Source organism: Etheostoma spectabile, chromosome 18, assembly GCF_008692095.1.
Source record: "Etheostoma spectabile isolate EspeVRDwgs_2016 chromosome 18, UIUC_Espe_1.0, whole genome shotgun sequence".
NCBI classification, from domain to species: domain Eukaryota; kingdom Metazoa; phylum Chordata; class Actinopteri; order Perciformes; family Percidae; genus Etheostoma; species Etheostoma spectabile.
In genome coordinates this window covers 6,121,485-6,140,078 of record NC_045750.1, presented here as the reverse complement: position 1 = coordinate 6,140,078, position 18,594 = coordinate 6,121,485, and the positions used below count along the sequence as shown (strand labels likewise).

The window sequence follows — 18,594 nt, the reverse complement described above, 5'->3', positions numbered from 1 at the left end:
GACCTTTGAAACCAGCCCACATTCAGAAATGTCATTGTCCTTGACCAAATGTTGGTAACTTTACAGATTAAAGGTTTTTGTGCAAAACTTGTCATTTATGACCAAAGTTAGCAAGGTTTTGGGTATTATCACGGTATTTGAAGTGTGTTCAATGCCTTTAGCAGCAACTTTTTTCCTGCACGTTCAGCAGACAGGATAACTATCTTCAATCAACGGTCCTTCAGCATTCTTATAATAACCAAAATATGCCCATGTGTTAGACTTCTTCAGACCTCTTAGAGGGCTGATAAATGTCCTCATCGCTTCCTTGCACCTTGATTCCAACTTCAAGAAACTAGAGCCCGACCGATATATTGGCGGGTAGATATTATTGGCCATAATTGGCATTTTCCTATTTAAAGAAAAAAGATTTTGATAAATGAAATGGACTGTCAACCATGTTATGAGTGTTGGTGTTGCATAGTTTGTCCACCAGAGGACGATCTACAACGTCCCGGTTGGCACACTGATTATTTTTTTGTTAATGTGTTTTTGTTCAAAGGACTTTAAGTTTCATATCTTAAGTTTGTATTTTTATACATTTTATTTATCAGAACTTTAATATACTTTTACGTTCCTCTGTTCTGTTGTGACAATAAAACAAATGATCATATTAATTTAGTGAGAACTCATAAATAACTACAAATAACTGTTAGGGAAAGGCCATTTTTTCCATTTTTCTGGATAAAAAAGAAAACGCCAACTTCAGGAGACTCGGATTAGGCTGGGAAAGATTAAACACATGGTTGCCACGCTGTGGTAATACACCGTGATAATCATTATATTTTATTTAAATGTAATTGTTATCATCAACATTTTTATCGTGGTTTACCGTTACACTGATAATCGTTACATACCTACACTTTGACGCAGCAACCGCACGTTCAACCCCGACCTATGGCCCTTTCCTGCATGTCGTTCCCCCTCCCTCTTCCTTTTCACGTCTTCAGCTGTCCTGTGTAATAAAGGCCTAAAATGCCCCAAAAATAATCTTTAAGAAAATAAATGCCCATAGTTAAAAATGGCCCCGGTTTAGCGTGGGACAGTATTAGCTCTTGATCCTTATTCTGTTGAGACCACTATGTTGTATCCAACCCCTCTGATGACATTCACACACTGTCTGCTGCCTTTCCTGCCCACTTATTACGAGCTAATTGCTAGTACGGCTGAGGAGACAAAGTTGCATCTAAACTGTTCATTCACTTATCCCGGTGGTGAGACACAAGCTTTCATGTCCCATATTCCCACGGTTGGCTTTGGGACTTTCCAAACTCTGCAGACAGCTCAGGATGGGAAATTTTCAGCTCCGCTACATTATCAATTGGCTTCATAAGCAAAGCCTGAAAATCAGTTTTTTAGTTCAGTGATGCGATTGCTGTCTTCACACACACACACGGATTGATCCAACTTTGTGTTGCTGCCTTGCCCCTCAGCGTCTTATATCAATGCACAAGTTTTTCACTCCAATTGTATTCTTGATGTGCAGGCACATATGTAACAAAATATAGGAAATGTTTTACTGCCACAAACCTCCCGAAACGCACAGAATGAAGCTCTGCATTCACTCATAATCTGAGAATGTTTTAATTTGTGCTTCAGAACATATTCACTGTGAAACAATATTAGAAGAGTCTTCCATTCCTCAGATTAACTGCTTTGTAAGGCGCTCCGTGTCTTCATTCACTCTCTAGCTCGCTCGACAACCGCTCGCCCCTCTCTCTTTGAGCGGTGTGTTTCCAAACCGTAAAGCCATACTCTCTGCCTGTTCTACCTTTTTAGAACCGTGATAAAATTGTATCCATAGTGGGCACCCTGATAGCTCAGTGGTTAGAGCGGGTGCCCATGTATAGAGGTTTACTCCTCGACGCAGCCGGCCCGGGTTCGAATCCGGCCTGTGGCCCTTTACTGCATGTCACTCCCCCTCTCTCTCCCCTTTCATATCCTCAACTGTCCTGTTATTAAAGGCCTAAAATGCCCAAAAAATAATCTTAAAAATAAATAAAAAAAAATTGTATCCATAGTGTGAACATTGCCTCAAACATAAACCACAAACGTTACTTTTGCAACCAAACTTCAGACCGACAACTATCAGCTGATATATTTGGTCAGTATAGATAAATATAATCATGCGGTAGATGTGTTCATGAATTCTTAGAGAATAGAATTGGTCCTGACCCACTATCATCCAAACAAATCTTACAACTATTTTATGTTCATCTTTGCTACATAGTGTTTAATGTAACTAAATGTAAAGAAATGCTATAATTTGCATTTAAGGGTGATGAGATCAATGCGTTCATTTGTTGTTTTTTTTTTGGGTAATGTATTAAAGTTCTTAAAAAGCAATGTGTGAAGGGAAATGGACTGGACTTCAGTGACACCAAACCCACATCTGACACCTGATAAGGAGCTTGAGCGTAGCATGGACACCAGCAGGCATGGAGCCAAAGATACTCTGTGGCGGCTCAATCGCGATGAGGGCTAAGAGTGCTGAGAGGTGAGAGGCATGTGTGGAAAGGGGAAAGGCTGATGTCTTCACATTAAGCCTATCAAAGGTTTCCTATGTGTGTTGTGTGTGTGTGTGTGTGTGTGTGTGTGTGTGTGTGGTGTGTGTGTGTGTGTGTGTGTGTGTGTGTGTGTGTGTGTGTGTGTGTGTGTGTGTGTGTGTGTGTGTGTGTGTGTGTGTGTGTGTGTGTGTGTGTGTGTGTGTGTGTTGTGTTGACTGCAGTCATTCTGTAGCCTTCTTTCTCAATGATTAATGCATTTTTAATGTTTTATCAAATAATTTCTATTAAAGAGAAGAACTTCCACTCTCTCGATACTTCCGGCTCCTGAACTGGTTGCAGTTCCACCCGAGTTCCACTGGGGGTGATCGCAGGCTAGTGCAGAATGAATGGTGTTCTATGGAAATATACCCATCAAAATCCACTTTTCTCAAGATATAATTTGAATGTTGCATTCAAAAGAAGAGGCTAAGAAAATACAAACTGCTGGGAGTTAGATGTTTTGTTCTAAAAAGCCTTTTTAAAATGTAAATAATGATATACATCATAGGGCTTGAGATACTGGTTTACGGCAAGCGCTGAGTCACTTCCTTTTTTCTCTCGAGGTATCGACAACACAGCGGACAGGTTAGGCTCTCAATGTCAGTTCACTCTGACATTCTGGTTTCACTTTGGATGCCAGCAAGCGGGATCTCTGGTATTAATCAGTCCTTCAGTGACCAATCAGCATTCATTTGCAGAATGCTAGCGTGTTATGGGCAACAACGACTCAACCTGTAAGAAATTGAAAGGACATAAGTACCCGTTCATTCAACTTTCAACCTATAATCCGTGTTGAACTTGGAAAAGCTACAATCAATTCTGAGATTTCTCAATGACAATCAGGCGATAGAGACACATTTAGCCCTCTAGCTCCATAGAGTCCTATTCGTTTTGCACTCGCCTGTCATCACCCCCAGTGGAACTCTGGTGGAACTGCAACCCAATAAGGTACAATGGGCCTTAATAGGGAGTGATCATCATTGTCATTTGGATGCTTATAAACCTATTTGAAAATAAGACCTTCTACAGTGTACATATAAACAAAATCAGACAAAACAGTTGCATCCTTCATAAATCCTGTGCTGATTGTGTTTTTTGTTTTGTGTTTTTTTACATCAGGGACCTGGATTATTTAAAAAAAATAGATACTTGTCAGTGTTTTCCTAACAAAATACATTAAATTATCAGTCCGTTAAGTTTCTAATTCACTTTTATTTACCAGGTAAAAGGACTTCCACCCAGTGTTTTTGTTCCCATTTTGAGTGATTTGTGCCTTCGTGTATAGTATTAACAATACTCCTTCCTTCAGTGGCTGTTTTGATCCTTGCTTATTGATTTTCTCCACAGAAGGAGTCAATGCAGAGATGAGCACTACTGCTGCAGCAAGGAGGGTCAGTAAGTTTACAGTCTACACACACACACACACACACACACACACACACACACCACACGCACACACGCACACATGCACACATCTAAAGAGACAAGGAGGCAAGAAGGAAGGTTTCTCTCATGGGGAGCTGGTTTATTTTTAAACCGTGACCTGGCATAACAAAATGAATGTAATCTTATGTAGAGACTTACTGTAATCTATGAGTTTGCTTTGTTGTCTCTCTGTTACAAATGCAGATATTTTAATTAAAGAGGCGTCGTGGCTATTGGATTCTCTCGTACAAATTGCAGACTTCACAATGGATTAGTTACTGGTATTCAAATTGACCATGTAAACTAAAAGAAGAGAGTGGTAATCTTTAACATAGCCTGAGGCATCTTAGCCTGTTTAAGTACCCCTCCATTACCAGAAAATACAATGGTCCATGACACACAACCAGCTCACTATACAGTCAACAAAGAAGACTAGCTATTAAAGAGATAACCGTGGATGGGAAGGACCTGATTATGGTGTAATGATCAAATTGTAATGAACAGGTACATATAATCAAATAGTTGGTGCACAGATTGTTCTGTAATTCTAAGCAAGTAGCTTTATCTTTGAAGTCAGCAGATCTTGTTAGGAGTAAACATAGTTTTCATCATATGGCTTGTTAATTGAGCAATTTTGAAAATGAAATATAAGCTGATGCAACATTTTTGAAATAATTTCAGAAGAGCAACCACGTCTCAAATCTCCTGCATGGATGACTTTCAGTCGCGGCCTGCCATCATTTAACCTGTTTAACCAGTTGCGTTCCATCTAGGCTTAATTTCTTCGTTGCAAAGCTACCAGAGTTAGTTCATTTAAACATTAGCGCACGCATTCCCACAGGTTCACGTTTTTGTTACGTTGTATACATTTGATAGTTTGGTTTCACACTGCAATGATGTGTGCACACATGGCTCATGGTCAGGGAGAGTTGTCGCACTAAGCTAGTTATGTCAAATTGTTTAAGTAGGTTATTGAATTTTCTAGGGAAAAACCCTACGCCTGGTGGGGATCTTTAAGTAAACTCACAGGCTTTGAAGTTTGTATTAACTTTAGGACTTGCAGATGGAGAAAAAGCACAATAATACAACTGTCAACACTCTCATGAAATCCATCAGCATTACTGGCAGGCAATTTGTGTGACTGCTCCTAACACACAGTAAGACTTCAAACTGGAAAAGTAGGTGAATAAGATAATATCTATATGATGTAATAATGGCCCAGGAAGTGAAGAGGGTTAGCGGTTTGATTCCTGGCTCCAATCCACAAGTCAAAGTGTCACAGACTAATACAATGAACCCCATGTCACTCCTGATGGATAGGCCAGTGCCTCTCATGGCTGCCAAGATATTTGTCTGCGGTATCTAAGCCTAACCCTTTTCTTTGAACCATAACTTTATGGTGAAACAGGTGTACTTATGCATTTGTGTTGTGTATGTGCTCTCTATCAACAACAAGTTTTGACCAGTGTAGCGCTTGCCTTGATCGTCCAAGACTAGGCAGATGAAGGCAGGGCTGTCAGTACTACTCCTGCTAATCATCAGTCAGAGGAGGATAATGATGTGTAGACATGACACTAATGTGAGGAAGGAGAGCACTGTCAACGTGCTGCCACGGTACTAGCTACCCATGCCTATACCGACCCCTACTGTTGGAAAGCGGTCTATACAAATTTCCGCCACATCTTTTTCATTGTCATATGGAGGCTAGAGTTGATTTTACACTTAAAATATTGGATCAGTTCATAAAATATGACATAATGTCAAAAGCCCAATAGGATGTCCTCAGATGTCTTGTTTTCTCCACAACTCAAAGATATTAAGTGCACTGTTATAGAGGAGAGAGGAAAGTAGAAAATATTCACATTGAAGAAGCTCAAATCACATTTTTTCATGAAAAATGACTCAAACCGAAATAGTTGGCGATTAATTTATTAGTTGACAACTAATCGATCAATCGATACATCTTTGCAGCACTATTTAATTTAACATTAAAGTGCTGTTTGCATGTTTGCACCAGTAGTAATAGTAATCCAGTAATATGTTATTTTGAATGCATGGACTTTTACTTGTAATGGAATATTATCACAGTTTTACCGCACAGTGTTGCTCAATCATTACCCGTGTCCCAAACCAAGAGCACAACAAACCTCCTAATTAATGGAGCGTCCAACATTCCTGGCTTTTATACTGGCACACAAAGAAGGCCTTTTTGTTGCTCAGCAATAAATCAGTGACTGCAGTTAGTCAGCGACACTTCAACACAATGTAACAGTGATGTTTCTGTAGTGGCCACAGCCACGGTGACGACTTAACAATCACACCATTTCTGACCTCCTTCGTGTACTGTTGCACTAACCATGAAATCAAGCATGAAGAAAGGTTAACCGTTAACCAGCCGCAACATTAGCCAATCAGCAAACACACAGTCTCTTCATCTTAACATGTCATGTAGATGGATTAACCAGTGTCAGCAAGAAAGTGTTTTTTACAGAAGCCATTTGTAGAGACTCTTTTTTTTATACGTGGTCTGAATTAAAAAGTAGACAAGACATGCAAGTCTCTCCTGAGTTAATTTGGTTTTAATCTTGTTTACCAAACCAAACCAAACGTTTCATTTGATTGGGACCAGAGCAACGAAGTTTGGGTGTGAAAACACCTTATACTGTATTTACCCTTTCAAATATAATAGAATCAGTATACTGGTAAGCCGCTAAAACAGTAAATATTGGTAATGATCCTATTATGTCAGGATTACGTACAACGTATGTACATCATGATCTTCCCAAATGGATTTCATTATAGAGTCATTCCTCTCAGCTTTGAGAGAGACAATGAAATACTCTGATTCAGAATCAGAGTAGATAGAATATGTACAGGCTTGTCATCACAGTATGTAGGACCACTGGTGAAAATGTATTTGAGTTCTGACTTCAAACTCAGAATTCAGACTTTGTTCTCAGAAATCTGACTTTATTCTCAGAAATCTGAGTTTAAAGCCAGAAATCTGAGAATAAAGTCAGAATTATTTAAATTATTATTATTTATTTATTATTATTAAGGTTACTAACTTAACTTGTACACCTGCAGTTTAAGTCTCAGTCATTCCACTGAGTGCGAGTTGTTATCAGAACGGGCAGATGGCAAAAGCAGCAAATCAAATCAATCAAAGCAGCTGGTTAAGTGCTGAAAGTGTAACCAAAAAAGAAATCCAAAGGAAATGTATTTTAATACATCCAAACCAGTTGGGATGTTCTCAGTATTAAAATGTGGAGTGCTCTGGGCCCATAAGTAGAAGTACCAATACTTTAATGAAACAAGTACAAGTGAAATCACCTATCTGAGGAATTACTCTAGTAAAACTAATAAGTAGTTGATTTAAAATGTACTTTAAGTAAAAGTTAATTAGTTACATTAAAACAAACTGTTAAACAGGGCGGGGGGGATCTCTCCCATGTAGTAAAAAAAGGACAAGGGGTCATAAATCCAAAACTATTTTGTTTTTAATAAAGGAATCATCTATACCAATGCTTCCCAAACGTAGGGTCGGGACCCAAAATGGGTCGCAGGCCCGTTTTATTGGGTCGCCAATTGGCAGAGTCCAATGCATATCAATCTTATGTGAATGAGCGTTCTTTTTTGCTATACTGGTCTGTTCAGCTCAGATGCTGTTCGGGTTTTTCTCTTTTCTCTCTCTCTCTCTCTCTCTCAAAATGAGTTGAGAAAGGGGTGAGACACAGAAAGGAGAATAAAGACCTTTTCTGTTTTTGTTTACTTTTATAATGGAATAAATATACTTCACATACATTTATTCATGGTTTGTTCCGTCTTTTGTCCAGTTTAAAAATGTAGATGTTACAAGGATTCATGGTGTATTTTTGTAAATTTGGGTCCCGGGGAGACACCAAATTTCTCTTTTGGGTCTTGAGCTTAAAAAGTTTGGGAACCACTGATCTATACAAATGTATAACATCCATACACATGTAATAACAACATAACATATGTCACAAATGGCATTTCATACTGCAATCCTTTCCACAAAAATGTAGCTCTCCCTTAACCATTCACACAGCTAATACCTTTTATATGACAGTAAATTCAAAGGCTTATTTAACATTTAAATTGGTGACAATTTTGGTGGGGCGAAACCTATTCGTTCAGCCAAGACTAATGTTCACAGCCCAGACTAGCAGCTAGCTTCTACACACCTAAGTAGCCTGTATGAGCTAATTAGATGTATGTGAATTAATTTAGCTAGTGTCCTACATATGCTGTCCTAAGGGTTGCTAGTGCCAGACAAAAATTAGCATTGCCACGACACATGTTTTGCTAATTGGCAATTTGCTACTAATTGGCAAGGCTGCCACTTCCGTCACCTTTGGCAGGCACAGCTGGCATTGCATGATGATACTATTGGTTCTCTTGATTTCAAATGAAAAACAGTCTTTCAAATGTGTCCAAGGATTTTTTGCGTTTTAGGCAGCAGAAATCAATGTTCCAGCTAGCGTTTCTACTGCAACAGTCTCTGAACCGTCATCGCTCGCCTGATCCACCTCCATCCTTTTCTTAATCTCCTACAGAAAGACTTGGTGCCTGGTAGGCAGACTAGGTGCTAATCATTCGTCACTGTTGTGGTTTCGTTACTCAAAATTTATTGTAATGATTTGTAATGTAGCAAATACTTCACTCAAAACTTAATCAGGTATATTTTAAGTTATCGATTTAAAAAAACTACTTGATAAATACAAAATACACAACAAAACTACTCTATACAGTAACGTGAGTAAATGTATTTCATTACTTTCCACCTCTGTCTGGGACGTACGCACTGAAGCAAACATCAGTCTTTAATAAGAGGTCCATTTGGTGTTATCATATCCATTTAAAAAAAAAAAGAAGTAATTGTTTCATAGATTAATTGAATGGAAAAATAAAAAGATAAATTGGGAAAAATCTTGTCTGTTTCATGTAATCGTGAACAGAATATATTTGGGGTTTGGAATGTCGGACAAAACGAGACATTTGAAGAAGTCAACTAGTCCAAAGTCAACGGAAACTATACCCCTACCCCACATATATAATTTAAAAGATGGCAACCAGACCAGTTATTAACGACACTGCCAAGAGCCAAAATGAACTGACAATCAAATCCACCAGATAGAGGTGCCGGTCCAGGTAGTCAAAATTGTAATTGATTGATTTTCTATTTTTTGAATGCCTGATTATGTGTTTTTAGAAACAAAACATTTTAAAGAATATGTCAGAATAAGTGATAAAGTAATGAATATCTATATAAGGGGATTGTTGAGTGCAGGAGCAGATGTGAGGACAGAATCCAGCTGGGGGGAGGAAGTGTGGGTGTCTGGTGACAGAGAGCTGTCTTTTCCATCAGCCTCATTAGTTAATTATATTGTCAGGGATCCCATTAGTGTTTTTACAGTTCACTGAACTCCTCCCTTTGTATCAACATCTAGTTTTTGTGTGTGCCTTGTTAGACAATATAGATGTCTGTTTGCCTCATGAGCATGCAAAAAAAATACAGGCAGAGATTCAGAGGTCTGGAACAATAATAAACCAGCCGGGTCCTACCAGACTACATATCATTTGTACAGAGAGTCTGGCCACTCTCCATTGACAAGTGTTAACTTCCTTGAAGGCGGGTCCTCTGTTGAAGTTTAAAACTATTGGATCTGCCCAAAGCCACTCTGGATCCGCCATAACCAATCGCTAACGTTTTGTCGTGACGTGCAGTATGTTATGCAGCTAGAGGGGAGACCGACAAGGCTTATATTTAGCATTAGTATTGATAGCCCTAGCCAACGCCTTCACCACTAGTAGAGCAAGATGGAAAATCAGACTATTCCAGAGCCCTGTGGGGAAGGGGGGGCCACAACATCATGGCCACCAACAACGACTACTCAAAGCGCTTTTACATCATACAGGAAACATTCACCATTCATACACGTACGGTTGCCGTACAAGGTGACATCTGCTCATCAGATAAACACACACACTCCGATGCGCAGCAAGGACACTTCGACGTGGGACTGCAGGGCCACGGATCGAACCATCAACCTTCCCATTGGCAGGCAACCGCTCTACCACTGAGCCACAGCCGCCCCCTTAATTTCTAGATATTAGGCAGCTTTACGACAATGGACTGAATGGCTTTGCTCGCATCTTTCTGGAACTACGCTAGCACACGGCTTCAACGTCTCAGCCACTCTCTCTGTTCGCTGATTGGATCGGTAAAAATTTGGCCGGAGAAAACCCAAGAATATGCCGCAAACCTAGACAATGTACTGAAGGGAAATGAATATTGAGCCAAAGTACATAGGAGGGCGGAGCCAAGCTAATACTAAACTACACTTCCCTTACACACACACACACACACCACACACACTGTGACTCCCTACAGACTGAGGTACGGCCACCCTCCAAGACTTGGAGATTTGTTATTGTGGTCAGAATTTAGTGTGAGTGAGGAAACTGCCCACTAGGGTGCACTGTCATTCTACATATAAACATTTAGACTCAAGGACAAATATCCAAACAGTTTATAAGCTTTGTGTGTCTTTATAATGCGGAATACTTTTGTTTAATAACAATAATGTATCCTTTATTAGTCCCACAAGGGGAAATTACAATGTATAACACATACAGAGATGTCAGAGTGAGGTGCCCCGAGCAGTTGGGTGCTCAAGAGCACCTTGTGCCTAGGAGGTGACCTGGCACCATTCTAGCTACCAGTCCACCACCATACTTTGGTCCGTACGGGGACTTGAACCAAAGACCTTCCAGTTCCCAACCCAACTCTCTACGGACTGAGCTACTGCCACCCCAAGTGCATTTTGCACTGGGCCAGTAAAAACCAAATAAAAAGGAAGTGAAACAAAGCATGTTCAAAACAATAATGAACATTAAATTTTCTATGACAAGACAGTCAGACCATGCTCCAGGCCCATGATGCATATTTGAGGGTAAAAATAACTATTCTTTTAATAATACTTGACTGTTAAATACTGCTGTTAACACCTACAGCTTAATAGATGCCTATAGATAATCCGTCAAACAGTAAAAATGATTGTTGTTTGGAAGTCACCTCTTCTCCTTGACTTGTTTCACAGTTTAACGTTAATTAACATTTGTGATAAAACTTTTGAGAAGATAGCTGAACAAAAGGGAACTGATAAGTGCCTCTTTTTCATTTTTTTATTTTTACGTCTCAGTGTAAACACAATTCTAAATATGCAGTCTTTTAAGTGTACTAATAATAAGTTGTAGCACTTAAACTTTGATGCTTTATGCTAAAGAGATCAGCAGAATTTATATCTGGAATTATGAAATAATTAAAATAATGACCCTTTTTCATTTGGCACCTACAAAAACAGATACATAGACATGTTGTCGACAAGAATAATCAGAAACAATTAACTTTTGTCCATGTCTAAAGATAAAATCACCAATAATTGGTAAAAGAGCATACAGCTTATTTTGTTCTTTTTAATTCTGCATTACTTAAAAGCTCAGGCACCAAGAGAGAAATGCTTTCAGCAGCTTCCAGCTGTCCAGCCTGCATCTTAACATTTTTGGTTGACTCGCTGCTTTCGTAGTGTTGTTTTCGGCCGTTTTCAACGAGAAAGCTCTAAAAACCAACTGTACTTGCTCAGCAACAAACAGAACACTAGCTGGTGGTGAACATAGTGGAGCATTTAGCCAAATAGCCAAATATTTCGCTCAAGAGTTGGTAGAAACCGAAAACAGAGCTAAAACAAAAGTGAATATTGCATTTGCCAATTGGCCAGAAATACAACTCCAAATGAATGATGCCACTCCATAACTGTAAGGCTTGTTTCTGCTGACACCGAGTGGTCAGACTAGAAAAATATAGTTAGTGCAACTGGAAGCAAGGGGACCTTTTTATCACTCCCTTAAATCTGCAACTGTCCTTCTGTCGCCTTCCTATTTTTTTCACGAGTATAATAAAACATTTTGTATTTATGTTTTTGAAGCCTCTGAACCAGTAAGCCCCATTTTTATTTGACAAAGATATGCGCTTTAGGAAAAAAGGCTGAGGCGAGTCTTTAGTCTTGCTTATGTTCAGGGCCTTCATACTACAAAGTGCACCAGTGACTACACTGCACACTTTGTGTCTTCAGGACACAAATAGAACCAAATCAGCTACTAATGTAATATAATGCCTGTGTCTGAACCTGCTGACTTGTCTCTTGTGTTGACCCGAGTATGAAACAGACTAAACTGTGGCCAATAGGCTTTTAATCTGTCAAGGAGCAACAACTCATGAAACTAAATAAAATCATCTCAAGTCTCCCATTCACTTACAGGATTGTGTGATTCATGTGCAAAGTAAAACTAGGCCACAGTGTTATATGGCTTTTAACTTTGTTGGGAGGAAACACAATCTTGATGGAGTTGTTTCTTATTTGAACCGAGCAGACATTGGCATCATTTTGTAATGAGATTTTATAACTAACTCATATTGAAGTCTTTCATTGGAAAATGAATTAATATGTTGGACAGATGTGGCTTCACTGGAGAAGAAATAATTAGGGTTTTATTTTGTGTGGCTATATATATTTTGAACATGCACACAAAGAATGAAAGGCAGAAGAAATAAAACCTCACAAGCATTTTTATTCTCTGCTCATTTAATGTCAAGCCTCTAAAAAATGTACCCAAGCTTATATACAACCTAGGGAATAAAACAGTATTTTTAAAATTCAAAGTTGAATAATGGCGTGGGCTGTGTGGTTGCTAGCTTTAATTTTCTTCCATCCAGGATGGTTTTAATTACTTTTTAGAAGAGCAGCATTACTCCCACATGATGTGTACCAGGAGAGAATGCCAGGCACGGTGCGCTCCCAATAAATAATATCTGCAGCCTGTTAAGGAAACCAGCCGCAAAAGATCCAAGGGACTAAATGTTAGCGAAGCGGGCTCGTGACCAGAAGGTCGTCAGTTCAATCCTCCGGATCAGCAGGTTAAATTAGTGTACGCAGTTCTTGCACCTTCCTCATTAGCTCCACTGAGGTTCCCTTGAGGAAGGCCTTTAACCCCAGCTGCTTCACTGCAGCTGCTCAGTGGCCGGCAGACTAGACTTTGCCGCTTATTTATAAGAAATACTAGCCACTTAGCATGTTTATCCTTTGACATCTGCGGTAATAATTCCACTCTTATCTATCCTGAAAAATCTTGGTGTTGCTTACTTATGCTTAATAGCACATGGATGAGTACAATATAAATGTTTGATATGTTGAGCCACGAACTAGCTGTAAATCTGAAGACATAAATCTCAGCGTCGTCTGACCTTGACTCCTCGGATCAAAGTAATTCTCCCTTTTTCTGTTTATTCTTTCTTTCCCCACTAATCACTTCATCTTTTACTGTTCTTTTAGTTTATAAAGTGTATAAAGTACCTCCATTACCAGCCATTCCCTCTATTCTGGTTTCTATGGAGACTATCCTTCACCACAGTGCATAATTTTGGCCTGACCATAACCTGCTTCTCTACTGATGCTTTGCGCTGTGCACGTCTGGCTATAGTCAACTCTTTCTCCTAACTACACATCATAATTAAACATTGTTACATTGTAACAATATTTATCAAAATAAAGCACAAAAAATAGTTTAAAAAAATTCTTCTTCTGGCCATTTGAATTAAACCCAGCTCAATAAATCACAGCCAAGATACAGAGAGCACATGAATGCCAAAGAGCAAATACAATTGTCATGATAAAACTGATTTAAAAGATGATTCTGGTTAATGTAAGCTTGAGATCCTCCTGATCATCTGCAGCCTTTCGACACCGAAACAGTCAGAGAGGTTGCTGGCTGAAGATCAAGGTTGCATGCACGCAGATAAAACCTGCCCAAAATCCACATTTTTGAAAGGCCTTTTAACCCAGAAACTCTGGAAAAGATATTGAGCTAGGGTAGATATGATTCTATAACTCTTAGTGTAGGTAGAAAGTTTCAAGAATTGTGTTCATAGTGCAACTAGTGTTTTTCTGGTTAAATTAGGGTCATGACAGGGATAAAGGTACAATGAACTATAAGGATTTCTAATCTTCTGCCCACACAACATCCCTGTATCTAAAACCACCAGTTGAAAAAACCAGTTGAATAAATTTTGTCCCTGGCTCATCCCTGCGACGATTAAATTACAAGAAGTAAACACTTTCCCACACTGGGTCAGCATGTGAAACCAGCTACCCAAAATGCAAAGCAGTGCCCTCAGTGTCACCTCATGTGCCAGGTTGCCACAATAAGAGCAACCACTTCCCACTCTCACTTCTACAAAGCTGGCAGCATGTGATGCCTGCCATGTCCCATGCCTTCATAGGTCAGCATGAACCTCTGAACTCTGGCCAGACCCTTCCAGCCTGGAGGTCAGGCAGTTTTTGACTCCTTGTCTTGATGCTTAATGTTTGTAAAACAGAGATTGATGTGTTTGTTTATGAACTTATTGACAGATTGTTTGTGGGATGCTTTTAGGGCCAAATAAGAGATTGGCACTTACATTTAGGATGTGTAATAGTGTGTCAGTCCTGGGATAATACTGTCCTATATAAGCTGCAATGCTGATTATCTAACATCTTCGTCACAAGCAAATGTAGCCAGCAGTGAAATGGAGGGCAGCTCTTTGGGGTTATGAGTTTTGAAGAGGGGCATAACCTTCTGTGTTCCTCTTACTGATGGATCCATCTCTCCCTGGGCACAGAGGACTTCTCCTTTCTCTATGCCAGCTGTTTCCGCACCAAAATCGCTTAGTCCTCCCACCATCATCTATTGCAATGCACATCAAAATTGTGCCTATTATGTAGTTGCTGCTATCATGCAATTTCACATCAATATTCCCATCAGTAGTTACTAGTTAAAGCCGTTCCTTGGAGCTACTTTCTGCATTTACTTTTGATAATGTCCTCCCCCAAAAAACACCCAAATAAGTTGTTTGTTCAAGCAGCGATTACAACTCATATTTACTTTTATAGTGGCGGCGCTCTCCTAGGCTAGGTGATGAAGTATAGGAGTGCCAGTATAGGAGCAGCAATTTCCGCGTAAGGAGGCAGGTCGGGGTGACGGTTAATCAAACAATGCCAGAGGTTGTCACATTTAAAAATCAAATTAAACCGTAAGTTTTTTATTTTTTTTATATATAGATATAATATTTTTTGCTATTACATGGCATTGTTTTGTCATTGATTACATCCCACTTTGCAACACAGTTATACAACAGATACCTTATTTATTGATATTTATGAATTTCAGTATCGATCGATCCAAAGAATCTTTTGTACCTTAAAACAATGTTTCCAAGATTGTTTCTCTGGTTCATTAAGTTCTTGGAATGAGACATAAGAATAATCACTAATAACGGACAATTCCGCTCCCAACCTGTAGGGGGAACAAAGAGAAAAAGTGCTTTGGTGCCTACTGGAAAGTTGCTGGATATGTGTATATATATATATATATATATATATATATATATATATATAGAGTAGTAATAATACACCTTGGGTACAAAAGTACAAAAATCATTTCTTTAATCATTTCTGCTGACAGGTATCTTTGTGCCACAGCAGTAAAGTGGCGAGATTGCTAAAGGGACTGGGTCCAAATTTCAGTAATGTTCCTTTTGTTATGTGCCATCATGACAACTGAGGGTTAAAAGGCCAATTTTAGAGGCAAATTGCTCCTTCAGGTCCCTAAAGATGGGAGCAGCCACAGGCACATCTCCCGGCTCAATTTGCACCTTGCAACCTGCCGTGCACTTATAGGTTTGGCCAGAATGTAAAGACTGTAGTCCATTACCTGGTAATCTCAAACGAGCTTCGGAAGACGGCCACAAAATGTAATCACCAAAAGTGGATTTTAAGAGGTGAGAAATGAGCGCATCGTTATTCTGCTGAATGGTTATCTCGCCAGGTGTGGCGTAGGTTCATGACTGGGAGACTTTAATTTTATTTCTTCCGAGAAAATTGCAAGGGTGAATACGTTCTGTCTGAAGCGCGCACGCACGCACGCACACACACACACACACACACACACACACACACCACACACACACACACACACACACACACACACACACACACACACACACACACACTCTGTCATGCTGCCTCCTGGGAGAGAGCAGGTGTAGAGGGGGAGTTGAATCTGGAGAAAGTAGTTCCAGGTACTAGAGCTTATAAATGGTGCATTATGTTCTATATTACTCTAATTGCAACAAAACATTCTTGCTTTTTATATTCTTTCCTCTAAGGTTATTGCATCTGATCCGTAGCTCTGGTGAACCTACAGATGCACATCACTGTGGCATCACAGGGACCCGGTACATACACGATGGGAGAGCTGCATTTAGCAGAAACCAAATTGACACGTTGATGTAGAAGTGCCATAGTACACTTTGTACTGCAACAGAAAGTGTTTATCTTTTTGGGGAGGAGAGTGAAGTTGATGTAATGTGCCATTAAAAGTACATTATGTAAAATCAAAAGTGTTTGGTTTGGTTTCCAGGTACACATCTAGAGAGTGACATAAAAGCAAAGTACAAATCTCAGGTGAATGTTCATCCTGTTTATAAAAAAAGAAAAAAAAAGTAGTCCTGTATTGCTGTAGCAGTGCATGAACAAAAGCAGGGAAGAGGAAGACTGCTAGCAAGCCAATATGGATGGTAATAAAATCAATTAACATTTAATTGATTAAATCTGCTCTGCTTTATTAGAAAAATGTTTAGATGCATAATAGGATTTTTTTTAAAACAAACCTTTGTTTCTTTGCAAGAAGTTGTTTTTGAGCAAAACATTTCTGGTTAACAATTTGAAAGATTTGCATATTTGCTAATTTTTTTGTATAATTGTAAACATATGTTTATGTTTTGGACTGTTGTAAATGCCACCTTGGGCTCTGGAAATTATGATTAACATTATTTTATATTCTTAATGCTGTATTGAATAATTGAAAACAAAGGCCTACTTGCAGTTATCTGTATACATTTGTTCCGTATCCACTGCTTTAACTTAACAGTAGAGTACATGTGTACATCCCCATTTATGCATTATGGTGATGGTCTCCAGTTGGTGAACCTCATTTGGTCAACAACCACCAGTATTTCTGGAAAAGAAGCTTGGGTTTTCTGCAAAACACAGTAGCTTTATAACTCCAAAGCCCTTTTATAACAAATCTAAGATCAACAGAAAGCATAAGAAATAATCAAGCATTATGTATTTCTGCCATTTCCTTGATATTATTTACAAAGCAAGGGAGAATCTAAGTTTAGCTTGATTTAGCCTCCTTGATTTTGCACCAGTGTTAATTGAGTAATCGGCCTTTGTACGATCCCTTACTCTTGAAGTAATAGTAGGAATAGCATTGCTTGTTTTTTTTGCAGCTCCTTGCCGCTTTTTGCTGCCTTGGCTGAAGAATTGTAAGCAGTTTCCTCTCTGGACTCCTTTCTAATGAGCTCAGAGGAAAGCAGAGGTCAGTCTTTCACAGCACTGCTCAGTGAGCATCGGCATTTTAACACCGCTCTTGCCCAGAACTCTGTAAGGCCAAACGTGCCCTGGTGGATAACCCCTGTGTTAATACTGTCACTGATGTATGGGAAAACGCATGAGGTAATTGTAAACATTTCAGACAATAAAATGTTACTACAAATGATCAGTTTGCTATGCACTGACTGGTACCCAAATAACAATTTTCAAACTTACAGTGACAGTATATGCTGTGATTATGGACACCCTCAAAAATGTGCTCTTAGTGGACAGAAATATTTAGTCAAATATTTAAATACCAATCATACAAAATGTGTTTTGTCCAGATTAACTGACCAGTTTATGCTTGTGTCTGACTGGGAGTAGTATTGAACTAAATAGCCACAATTAGGATTCACTTGGTGAAACAAAGGTGTGCTCTATTCTGACATCATATGGCCTCTTCCTCTAAGCATATACTCTTATATATATTTTTTTTTGTAGGCTGAACTGTTTTGTAGGCTGAACTGTTTTGTAGGCTGAACTGTTGAGGAGGCTGAACTGTTGAGTAGGCTGAACTGTGTGCTTTCACAGGCATGTGGAACTTGTTGTTAAATTTAGCTGAAAAAAATCATGCAGTGCTTTGGCAGTATTGATACATTGTCTTCCTTTTTAGATATTTTAGTAAACAAACAAACTATTTATGTAACTTTTAAAACAATTTTTAAATTGGGAGAGGGTCCTCTTCTATGAATGCATGTTGCACAGCAATGTTTCTACTGTAGCCCAGAACAGACAAACCAAACACAGGCTCTACAGAGAGCCTTGTCACTACTCAATCGGTTTGTAATTTATCCGCTGACCAATAGTCTGTCCTGACCGTAACCCAGAGATGTTCACAAGTCATTTTTTTGGAAGTCCAAGTTGAGTCTCAAGTCTTTGAGCTTGAGTCCAAGTCAAGACTCTCTTGTCATCTGATCCGTCCCTAGCACTGTATCGTTAAATCTTATGAATTCAAAGCATATCCTGAAGCTACCCTCCGTCCAGTACAGTATCAAAATCCGTTTATGGGGTCTACTTAACACATCCCT

General features: G+C 39.2%; 1 long non-coding RNA gene across 1 annotated transcript; it reads right to left on the bottom strand.

The window, feature by feature from the left end:
• Nucleotides 1-547: 547 nt before the first annotated feature.
• On the bottom strand, nt 548-18,529 carry LOC116706633 (uncharacterized). Its single transcript, XR_004336288.1, has 3 exons — nt 18,390-18,529; nt 2,107-2,110; nt 548-558 (listed from the first exon to the last, which is right to left on the bottom strand). It is a non-coding gene; the product is annotated as an uncharacterized LOC116706633 (long non-coding RNA).
• Nucleotides 18,530-18,594: the final 65 nt, after the last annotated feature.